Here is a 12,476-nt window from a genome sequence, read left to right as displayed (position 1 = left end):
ACTTCATCATGGGAGAGTGCAAACTGTTGCATCTGAGATTAAAATGGATAAATCTGGTTTGGGACATTGGCTTTTTCATTAGTGGCCACTGCTTGTAAAAATAATTATGCTTCTCCTGAAACTATTCAATTAAAATGGACTACAGAAAAACCAGTTTGGGTTGAGCAGTGACTTCTTTCTTCAGAAAAAATTAAAGGTATTAAATGATCTTGTCCAAGAACAATTAAAGAAGGGCCATATAGAAGAATCCTTTAGTCCTTGGAATTCACCAGTGTTTGTTATACAGAAAAAATCAGGAAAATGGAGATTGTCAGCAGATTTAAGAGGAGTAAATGCTGTAATTCAGCCTATGGATGCCCTTCAACAAGGCCTCCCATCTCCTAATATGATACCAGCTGACTGGCTGTTAATTATCCTGGACTTAAAATACTGCTTTTTCACAATTCCTTTATATGCAGAAGATAGGGAAAAATTTGCTTTTTCAGTGTCAGTGATAAACAATATAGCCCCTAGAAAGCATTATCAATGGAAGGTCCTGCCTCAAGGTATGTTAAACAGCCCTACCTCGTGTCAGTATTATGTGGCTTAAGTTGTTGAGCCAGTCCTACAACAATTTCCTAAATGTTGTATTGTTCATTATATGGATGATATACTTTGTGCTGTACCCTCTCAGGAGCAGCTGACTGAGGTTTTTCAATGTTTACAATACTGTCTAAAAGAAGCAGGATTGATTATTGCTCCTGAAAAGATTCAAATAAAAAGTCCATATCAATATCTGGGAACTGTAGTTGAATGTACCACTGTTTACCCTCAAAAGGTAGAATTACGAAGAGATCAAATTTCTACATTAAATGATTTACAAAAACTGTTAGGAGATATTAATTTGCTCCGACCTTGTTTGGGGATTCCTACATAGGAACTGCCAAATCTTTTCTCCTTACTTAGGAGAGATTCTAAATTAAACAGCCCCCACTTTCTAATTGCAGAAGCAGAGGAGAACTACAAAAGATTGAAAGTAAAACACAAAACTCCCAACTAAGTCGGGTCAATGTAAAACAGCCCATTCAGCTAGTAATTATACCTTCTCCTCATTCTCCCATGGGAATATTGATGCAATTAGGAAATATTCTCTAGTGGCTTTTTCTTACCAATAATGTCACAAAATCTTTGTCTCCGTACCTGGACCTGATGGCACAACTTATTCTAAAATGTTGTATTCACTGTGTGCAAATGTCTGGAAAAGATTTGAATCATGTAATTGTTAGTTTAACTGTTAAGGAAATCCAAAATTGTTTTAAAAACCACATAGGTTGGCAAATTTTCTTTGCAGATTATGTAGGATCAATAGATAATCATTATCCAAAAAACCCTATTTTACAATTTATAAATCAACTCAATGGATTCTTCCAAAAAAGATGAAGGATTCACCCATCATTGAAGCCCCTGTGATCTTTACTGATGGGACTTGTAAAGGGAAGGCCAGATATGTGGCTAGTCATTCTAAAATTAGAGAAACACCTGGTCTTTCTGCCCAAGGCTGAACTAACTGCTGTAATCCATGCCTTGAGGGACTATCCTGAACCAATCAATATTATTTCTGATTCAGCATATGTAGCTCATACTGCCAAAATGATTGAAACCACTACCATTAAATAAAATTTACCTATCTTGTTATTTGACTTGTTTACAGAATTACAAACTGTTGTAAGGGAAAGAAGATATCCATTTTATATTACTCATATCAGAGCACATAGTAACTTACCTGGGCCTCTAGTTGCAGGAAATAAAGAAATTGACTGCTTGGTGACACTAGGTCAAGAAGCTCAACATTTTCATGATTTAACACATGTAAATGTTCAGAGGTCTTAAAAAGAGACTTGGAATAATATGGGCTAAAGCTAGGGTGATTGCCCATCAATGTCCTGCATGTCAAATTATTAACAATCCTTCTCAATCTGAGCCTGGAGTTAACCCTAGGGGACTTGAACCAAATGCTCTCTGGCAAATGGATGTTACTCATTATTCATCTCTTGGAAAATTGTCATTTATTCATGTATATATTGACACTTGCTCTAAATTCATTTGGGCTACAGCTCAATCTGGTGAATCTGCTAAACATGTTATTCATAATTTATATGCCTGTTTTGCAGTCATGGGCCTGCCACAAACAATTAAAACTGATAATGGTCCAGCTTATATCAGTTATCAACTTAAAATATTCCTGGATACATGGCATATTGCTCACTTCACTGGTCTCCCTTACAACCCCCAAAGACAGGCTATTGTGGAATGAGCCAATTTATATGTAAAACAGGCTCTTCAAAAACAAAAAGGGGGAGACACAGAAATAGTTAAGTCACAACAAACACTTTTAAATAAAACCTTATTCACTCTAAATATTTTAAATTTGGCCTCTGATGAAAAAATGGCTGCAGAGAGACATTTTAGTACAGAACAAAATAAGATTAACTTTCCTCAGGCTGTACAGCCCTTGATTTGTTGGCAGGATCCATTAACAAACTTCTGGTCTCCAGGAAAACTTTTTACATGGGGTAGGAGATATGCTTGTATTTCACTACGTCATGGATTACAACCTGTTTGGAATCCATCAAGAAGAATCAAACCATATCACGAGCAAGCCTGTGAAGCATCCCTCGACTTCGAACCCCAGAAAAAGAATGATGGATGAGAACATACTGAAGAGACCCAGATTCATGATTTGGGATCCAGAGCTGCCCACCATGGATACAGCAGTGATGTCTGTGACACCAACTCATGTGTCGCTGCCACAGACCTGAAGGGCTCATCTTCCCACTTGGGGTCAGATTAAACATCTAACCCAAGAAGCCAAAAATCTACTAAGAAGAGAAGGAAAGCCTATCACTCCAAATAATTTGGTCCTGTCTTTACTTTTATTTCTATCACAGTGAGTATTCCCTTAGCAGCAATGGGAGAAACCAATTATACCTACTGGGCCTATATCCCCAATCCTCCTTTATTGAGACCTGTGGAATGGGGTGAGGCTCCAGTGCATATATATTTATCTATTAATGATTCCTCCTGGGCCCCTGATCTGGAGGATGACAAACAGCACTGTTTTAAAAAAGGAAGAAGGGATGCCTTTTAATCAAATTTTAGGGTTTAAAAATTGGCAAATTTGTATTGGAAAAGAAAACATATGTTTAACTCCTGAAACTCAAATGTGGTTTTCAGAAAATTTAGATATGCCCACTAGTGAAGATGGACATTTAGTTACAGGCTGGAGTTTCACTTACTGCCAGGTGAAACCAGTTAATATGTGGATGCCAGATAGGACTTTATGTCCCTTAAAAAGGACAGATACCTTCAAGAGAATGAAAAATCAAATTCATTGGAATATATGCAGGGAAAAAGAGGGGGTCATACTTCTTAATGGTTCCTATGGAACTGTATGGGATTGGCCCCCTAAGGGGAAGACAATTCCTGTATGTATGGGCCATCAACCTCTGTTCTGTTAAAGAATTACTCTCTTGGACAGTCTCCAGCTGATCAGGCCAACAAAAAATAATAACTAAAGCCCAAAGCCCCATAAGTTGGAAAGATTCAGGCCTTGTGCCTCCCTATCCTGAATTTGATAATAGCAAGCCTCAAATTGATTTGTGGAAAATTCCTGTTAACTTTAAATATATTCAAATCTGGGATGGAAATTATACTTATGAAGAATCAAAAAAGGAATCAATTAATCTTTTACTTTGTATTGTGTTACTCCCTATGAGAACAATTCTAGAGTAACATCATGGGAAGAAATTAAGAGACATTTGTGAGATCATTGTCTTTCAGGGTCTCATGCAGTCCTTTGAGTTAGCCTGAAAGGACATTGTGTTATTACTGAAAAAAAAAAAAGAAAAAAAAAAAACACATAAAGTCTTTGAAACTGCTCAAAGCTGGGGAAGATGAATGGAACTAGATAGAACAAGATTCCCCACAGGGTGTCAGGCAGTTCCTGTGAGTATCCCAGTTGATCTGCTGATGAGGGAGAGAAACACAATTGGCATAGAAATCATTTTATTATATGTATAGTTGAGGGATTAAAAGCCTCATAAGTAAAGCCCATTAAAAACTATCAGAGTTTTACTAGGGGAACAAGAGAGTCCATCAGCTTTCTTAGAAAGACTCAGAAAGGCATTGAGAAAACATACACCAAGGAACCCAGAAACAATGGAGGGCTGAATAATTCTTAAGGATAAATTCATAGCTCAATTGGTGCCAGATACATGGCAAAAGCTAGAAAAGTTTACTTTTGGCCCTGATCAGAACCTGGAGCACCTCCTCAGACAAGCAACTCAAATGTTATAATCAGGGCCAGGAAGAATCAAAGGAGAACAAGAAGAGAGACAGAGAAAAGGCTGAGGCTCTTGTTATGGCACTACAGGGAGTCAACCTTGGAGTTTCCAAGGTGAGAGGACTAGGGCAGAGACCTATGCCCAGAGCCTGTTTCCTCTGTGGAAAAGAGGGACCCTTTAAATAGGAATGCCCTAAGACTCAAACTACAACACCTAGGCTGTGCCCCATATGTTGGGGAGATCACTGGAAGAGGGACTGCCCCTGAAGATGAAGGTCTCTGTGGTTGACCCCTCAGGCCTAGGATCAAAACTGATGGGACATTTCCATAATGGCTGCTGTCCTTATCACCACTCAGGAGCTCTGGGTGACCCTAAATGTAGGAAGACAGCCTATTGGCTTCCTTCTGAATATGGGAGCCACTTTTCAGTCCTCCTCTCCAATCATGGGCCCCTCCCACATGAATCTGCCACATTCATATTTCTAGAAATCTGGTTACAAAATTTTTTACACAACCTTTGAGTTGTGACTGGGAATCCATTTTTTTCTCTCAATGCCTTATTTTTCCAGAGAGTGTGACTCCTCTTTCAGAAAGAGAGGCTGGTGGCTTCAGCTATGATTGAACCTCTAGCCTGAAAAAAAAAGAGAAAAAGAAAAGGGGGGGCACATGCCAATGGAGCCTAATCAAGGTTTATGCCTGCCTTCGATGGACTAGATTTAAAAGATGCCTTTTTTTCAGCATTTCCTTGCTAATTCCCTGCTAGATCTTCAACAGTAGATTCATGAGCTGTCCTATCCAGCTCTAGTTTTTGGAGCTGCCCTGTGGAACCATCTGACCTCCTCCTCCTTGTGAAAATATTTCTTCACCATACTCATTGTCATCTTGATCCTTTTATTCAGACCCTCTATAATTAATTGTATTTCTGTCTTCATTACATCCTGATTAAATGCTATCAATGTTCAAATGTTGATAGAAGGGATATCCAAAGCAATGTATCAAAGCCCACTTAACTATCCATGAATGGAGATCTAACTGCTTTCCCTAATGTTGCCCTTTTTCAGCAGGAAAGAAGTCAGAGTGGTCATCGCCCCTTTTCCCCACAGTTGGAGTCTCCAACTCGGGGGAGTGGGAGGAATTGAGGCAGAATACTAACTCAGGTAGTCAGTGTAGGGATATGGGCTTTGATACATTCTTTGATGTGGTTAATCTCTTTTATAGAGAATCCCTGGTATTGTAAGTAATCTCTTTCTGTTGTTCCCCCACTTGGGAGTATGTGTCTTGACTCTATTGCCTCCTGCTACCTGTTTTGTAGTAGTTCCTCATTTACACTTCTGCTGTATAGGAACTTTTTTTTGCTAGACTTCAGGTCATTCTCCTCAGTAGCTGCTCTGCATTTTGGTGTCCCTATGGGAAGAAGTGAGCTCAGGGTTTTCTACTTTGGCACATAGGGCACGACTTCCTATATACCTACCTTTACACCCAAACCATAATGCTGAGGTGCCCATAGTTTTGTAGTATGTTTTAGAATCAGGAATAGGAAACCCCCAACTTTGTTCTTTCTCTAGATTGTTTTGGCTGAGTTCCCCTGATATTTCATATGAATTTTATGATGGATTTTTTCTTTTTCTTTTTTTTTAGTCTTTTGTCCTTTTTAGGGCTGCACCCATTGCATATGGAGGTTCCCATGCTAGGGGTCTAATCAGAGCTATAGCTACTGGCATACACCAGAGCCACAGCAATGCCAGATCCATGCTGCATCTGTGACCTACACCACAGCTCATGGCAACACCATATCCTTAACCCACTGAGCAGGGCCAGGGATTGAACCTGCCACCTCCTGGTTCCTAGTTGGATTAATTTCCAATGCACCACTATGGGAAATTCCAGATTTTTTTTTTAATGTCATACTTGTGGCATATGAAAGTTCCCAGGCTAGGAGTCTAATCAGAGCTGAAGGTGATGACCTATGCCATAGCCACAGCAACTAAGGATACAATCCCCAGTTGTGACCTACACCACAACACATGGCCCATTAGATACTTAACCCAATGAGCAAGACCAAGGATGGAACCCACACCATCATAGATACTTGTGAAATTTGTTTCCATTGAACTACAATGGGAACTCCTAGGATGACTTTTTCAATTTTTGCAAAAACGTTGGTGCTTTGATAGGTAATGATTTATTACATAGATCATTTTAGATAGTGTGGACATCTTAATAACCTTAAGTATTCTAACTCATGAAAGTCATTTTTTACATGTGTCTTTTGTAACATCTTTCAGCAACATTTCATACTTTCATTGTAGAAAATGTGTGCCTCTGCCTTAAATTTGATCTTATTTTATTTAAAATTTTTATTGAAGCATTATTGATTTACATTGTTTTGATATTTTTCTTTTTGATGCTGTTATAAATGCATTTTTTCTTAATTTCCTCTTCATGTTCCTTGATAATATGGAAATTCATCATTCTTTAATGACAAAAACTCCCAAAATTGGGTACAGAAAGAATGTACCTGAACATAATGAAGGCCATACATGAGTGTTCTATAGTGCACCGTAGACTAAATTTTTTTTTTAGGGTCACACCCATGGCATATGGAAGTTCCCAGGCTAGGGATTGAAACAGAGCTGCAGCTGCCAGCCTACACCACAGCCACATCAATGCAGGATCTGAGCTCTGTCTGTGAACTACACCCCAGCTCATGGCAATGCTGGATCCTAAACCCACTGAGAGAGGCCAGGGATTGAACCTGTATCCTCAAGGATACTGGTTGGGTTAGTTACTGCTAAGTCACAACAATAACTCTAAGACCCAACATTTAAAGGTGGAAATCTTTTATATTAATAATCAGGGACAAGAGTGCACATGCTCACTACATTTTTTGTAAACATCATTGAAAACATCCCTTTGAATTTTTGGAATTTACTAATATAGATGATATCATATCTGAAGTTAGATAACTTTAATTAGATTTTACTTTCTTTTACTGCCTGTAGTAATGCTTCCAATGATAGCTATTTCCTATCCTTTGAGTCTCAGCCTAATCATCACATTTTAAGAAAGGCCTTCTTTTCCATAGAATTTTCCCTCTAATTTCTTAATAGTGCTCTATTTCTTACCTTATTAGCAGCGAATAAGTCTATACTGACCTTATTAGTTTTTTTTTTTCCATTATTGCTTTACCATGTTTTAGGAATATGAGATCCATGCAGGAAGGAACATTTCATGATTCCTCACCCCCACGTTTTAGTAATTGTTGTATTCTCATTCATAACACAGTTTCTGGCTTAAATAGGTACCTTAAATTAAAATTAACAATTTAATAGATAAAAACTAATTATTACATCCAAATTGGTGATAGTCTTTTTTTTTTTTTTTTAATGTCAAGCCACACTTCAAGGCAGAATAAATTTAGTATCAAAGGGAAGGAAAGAAAATATTTCTGTGGAAGGTTGGGGAATCTCTGATTAATTAATCTACCTGGAACTAAATGACTGAGCTGCCATTTTATTCTTGACTGACAATGGTCTCAGCATGTTTCTTTTTTTTTTTTTCTGTCTTTTGTCTTTTTGTTGTTGTTGTTGTTGTTGTTGCTATTTCTTGGGCCACTCCCACGGCATATGGAGATTCCCAGGCTAGGGGTTGAATCAGAGCTGTAGCCACCGGCCTACGCCAGAGCCACAGCAACGCGGGATCCGAGCCGCGTCTGCAACCTACACCACAGCTCACAGCAACGCCGGATCATTAACACACTGAGCAAGGGCAGGGACGGAACCCGCAACCTTATGGTTCCTAGTCGGATTCGTTAACCACTGCGCCACGACAGGAACTCCTCAGCATGTTTCTGAAGCTATTTTTTTCTCCATGTTACATCTACCTTGCCCTTATTATATGATTTAACTTATTAAAATTTAACACGTACTTAAAATTTTTTGTTATAGTTGATTTGCAATGTTCGGTCAACTCTTCAACAAAGTGATTATACACACACACACACACACACACACACACACACACACACAATTTTTTCCTCATACACTCCATCATGTTCTATCACATGCAACTTGACGTATTTCCCTGGGCTATACAGCAGGACCTCATTGCTTATGCACTCCAAAAGCAATAGTTTACATCTAACAACCATCCCACTCTAGGCCATCCTCCTCCTTTCATTTCCCCTTGACACCCATAAGCCTGTTCTCATGTACATGAGTTTGTTTCTCTTATGTAGGTAGGTTCATTTGTGCCATATTTTAGATTTGATATATGTGATATCATATGGTATTCATCTTTCTCTTTCTGAAGTACTTCACTTAGTATGAGAATCTCTAGTCTCATTCATGTTACTGTAAATGACATTATTTTGTGTCTTTTTATAGCTGAGTAGTACTGTTAAAATTTTCAGGAACAACCCAGTGAATTTAACTAAGCTTAACTCAGTCTTGGACACTTTCTAAGACTCAATGATAAATATTGTTAGAAGGGACAAACGGTCCAGTGATCTTTGTCAATGTCAGAAAAAAAATGATATCCTTTGAAGGAATGATATAAAATTTTCAGAAAGTCATTTTTTAAGTTTAAAATATAGCATGGAGAAAAGAAAATCACAAGAATTTCTCTCAAAATCTCAAGTCAACTATTCTGGCTCCACCAACATGAGAGAATAAGGATTTCACAGTTGAATGGTATTTTTCTTTTTTGAAGTTAGTAGGAAAATATATACTAAAGACAAATTTTCCTGGGAAATGACTATTTGCACTATATCTATGTAAACATAAGATTTGCTTGTCTTTTTGATAAATTATCCTATAATATATTTTTTCTGTCTTTTTTTGTGAGCACCACAAAATTTCATTTAAGTAATTTATAGGGCAAAAAAACCCCACAATCTTCTGAGTAATCAAAAAAATCCATGGAGGAAATGAGCAGATATTCAAATGAAATAAATTATTTCCTCAAGTAAAAATGCAGCCTTTGGCCCTCTGGTGTTAAACTGGATGAAAGAAGAATTCCACATCCCTTTGACTGAGTTAAAAACTCATTCTTCAGATTATTAACAAGCCTCCACAGGCAAGACTAAGAGTAAATAATGGGAATCATGCATCAAATTATGTGACAATATTTTGTAAGACATTATTTTACTTTGAAATAAGTTAACTTTAGATTCAATTCTAGTTTTACCACTTAAAATGCATGACCTTGGGAAAATTAATGAGATGTTCTGTGCATCAATTTATTCAACTATGAAATAGGGAGTAGAGTTTTTATTATGGTAAATTTCAAGGTGATATGTTAAATTGTGAGTGCATGGTTGCTATACACTGAGGGAGACTTAAGAAGTGAAGAGCTAAAAACCAGAACATGATTTAAAGAGAGTCATCTGGGCTGCTTCAAAAGAAGACATTATTGGAGGCCAGAATAGAAGTGAAGAGACATGGAAAGATGCTATCACAAATGGCTACGAAGGAAATACAGGACTGGGGGGTGATCAAATTTATGATATACATTGAGATTTGAGACAAGATGATGAAACAAATCTATCAATAAGTAGTATGAGAAAAATAGCGAGTGAAAGATGTGGGGTGGGTTTTTTTTTGTGGTAACATTTAATGACATGGGAAACTATCTTTTTATTACGGAAAACTGAAAATTTATTTTTACATATACTAAATTTATATCCAATCATAGATGGCCAAGTTGGAGATGTTGCCTATACAAGGTTGAAGTAAGTGGAAAGATAGGTGCTGAGACACAAATTGCAAGTGCTTCAGCAATTATTGTTTGGGAAAAGGAGGAATAAGCAACATAAGACCCTATGAAAGTAGTCTCAATGTGGTTTCAGACAATCCAGGACAGTGCTATTCTATTCATAGTTTGACTGACTCACACAGGATATGTAAATTGACTTGTATGGGTTTTAAGTATTACACATTTTTTCCCTTACAAATGGAATTCCCTTATCATTTTTCTTGTTCTTCCCTTTTTCTTTAAAACACAGTTATGCATGTTTTCTTCTGGAAGCATTTTCGGATTCCTGTTTGAGAGGTATATTCCTACAGTCTGAATCTTAGCATTGTATGTATGTTCTGATGTTCTTACAGCTTCACTTATTCTGTGGATCTGAAACTGTCTGGTCCCTTGTCATGTATCATATCACTGATCAGAAAACTATGATATATTCAGCTTGGCAATCACAGTGTGTATGATATATTGGACAGAAATAGATACTCCATACATATTCTTATAATTGAATGGAAAAGATGAAATTTATAACACATAAAATTTCCCACACTGTTTTGTAGGTAAACCACTTCTAATATGTGATGTCAGCTCCTGTACAGACTACATGGAACCAAGGAACAATGAGACTTACTTTTGTCTTCCTGGGCCTCACACAAACTCCAAAGAAGCAGAAGATTCTTTTTGTTCTATTCTTGCTCTTCTACATTTTGACCATTGTGGGCAACCTGCTCATTGTCATGGCTGTCAGTAAGACCCTAAACTCACCTATGTACTTCTTTCTTGCTAGCTTATTATTTATACACCTAATTTATTTATTTTTTCTATTTCCCCCAACTTGATTTCAGACTTGTTCTTTGTGGAAAATACTATATCCTTAATTCTCCATGACACAGCTCCTTACTGATCACCTTTTTGGTTGATTAGAGATCATGCTTCTGTTGTTGATGTCCTATGAATGCTATGTGGCCATCTGTATGCCCTTGCATTATTTGGTTATCATGAGGCAAATGGTATGTGTTGTCCTGCTAATGGTGTCCTGGCTTGGACATTTTCTGTACTCAGTAATTCAACTTAGCACTATTTATGAGCTCCCATTCTGTGGCCCCAATGTCCTTAATCACTTTATGTGTGACATGTTCTCATTATTGAAACTCATCTGCACTGACCACTATGTCATTGACATCTTAGTGGTGGCCAATGGAAGGTTGATCTATTCTATGTCATTTTTACACTTACTCATCTTCAATGGAGTCATCTTGCACTCTCTACAGAACCTGAATCAAGAAGGGAGACAGAATGCCCTCCAGACCTGTGCTTTGCATATCAATGTGGTTGTCTCTTTCTTTATTCCCCTGTATTTTCATGTATGTAAGACCTGTTAAGATCTTCTTCATTGACAAATCATTGAATATGTTTTGTACAGTCATGTCCCTGATATTGAACTACATAATCTAAAGTCTAAGAAATTCTGATTGACTAATGCTAGGAAAAAGCTCTGGAGAAAAATAAAAGTCATATGACATAATGTGGTAAATTAGTATATCATCCTGCATGCAGAAAGAAATTTTGCATTTGGTTTAATCTTCTTGAAATTTAAAGGTATTCACAAATCTGATGCAAATTTTCCTTTTCTCTAAAGGATTTATGATGAGTATAGTTAAAATATAAGCATATGTTTGTGCTATTTTAACAGTTTCCCTCATAGCATAGAAACACTATAATATCTAGTTTAACACTATACTAGAAAATTGTATGCATTTACATTAGGCAGTAAGTAAATTGCTATCAATGACTTATTCAATTATTTATAAAGTTAAAATAATTTTTACTTTATGCATTCATTTTTATATTTTTCTTATTTTTAGTTTTTCTCAGTCATCCATCTCTCTTCATTCTTTGTATTGTACTGGATAAAATATTTAAAAATACATAGACTATCTTCTTAATTCAATGTTATTTATGTCACATATGACATTTTAGTGTAATGGGTTTACTTTAAAATGAGAAACTGAAAATGTAATGGATAATAAATATTAAAAATAGAATTTGTGCAAAATGGAATATGTAGAATAATCCTCCTCCCACTTCAAAAGCAGATATTCCCATTATGTTGGACTCAGTCACTGTGTTCCTACGATTTTTCAAGTAATAATGTTTGCAAAAATAACCATATTCTTATATGTGCATTTTTAATTATGTCTCCATGTGTACAGTGTGCATGTTATTCCTTGGCGTCCTGAAGATCTATACATGTCAGTCTATATAGACCTAATTCATTCTGTTTCCTTAAGCCATGTAACTTCTATATGAAGATAAAATATAACTGATGTATATTCTTCTGTTCATTTTTTTCCAAATATTTTTCTGTGGCAAATAATTCTGCAAAGAAGTCTGTCTGATATTTGCT

The 12,476-nt window shown here is 36.7% G+C and overlaps 1 pseudogene; it reads left to right on the top strand.

Annotated features, from left to right (window-relative positions):
• The first annotated feature begins 2,582 nt into the window (after positions 1 to 2,582).
• LOC110258411 lies at positions 2,583 to 11,524 on the top strand (annotated as a pseudogene).
• Positions 11,525 to 12,476: the final 952 nt, after the last annotated feature.

This window comes from Sus scrofa, unplaced genomic scaffold (genome assembly GCF_000003025.6).
Source record: "Sus scrofa isolate TJ Tabasco breed Duroc unplaced genomic scaffold, Sscrofa11.1 Contig2026, whole genome shotgun sequence".
In the NCBI taxonomy this organism is placed as follows: domain Eukaryota; kingdom Metazoa; phylum Chordata; class Mammalia; order Artiodactyla; family Suidae; genus Sus; species Sus scrofa.
The sequence above is the reverse complement of the archived record's forward strand: the minus strand, read 5'-3'. Positions and strand labels throughout refer to the sequence as shown.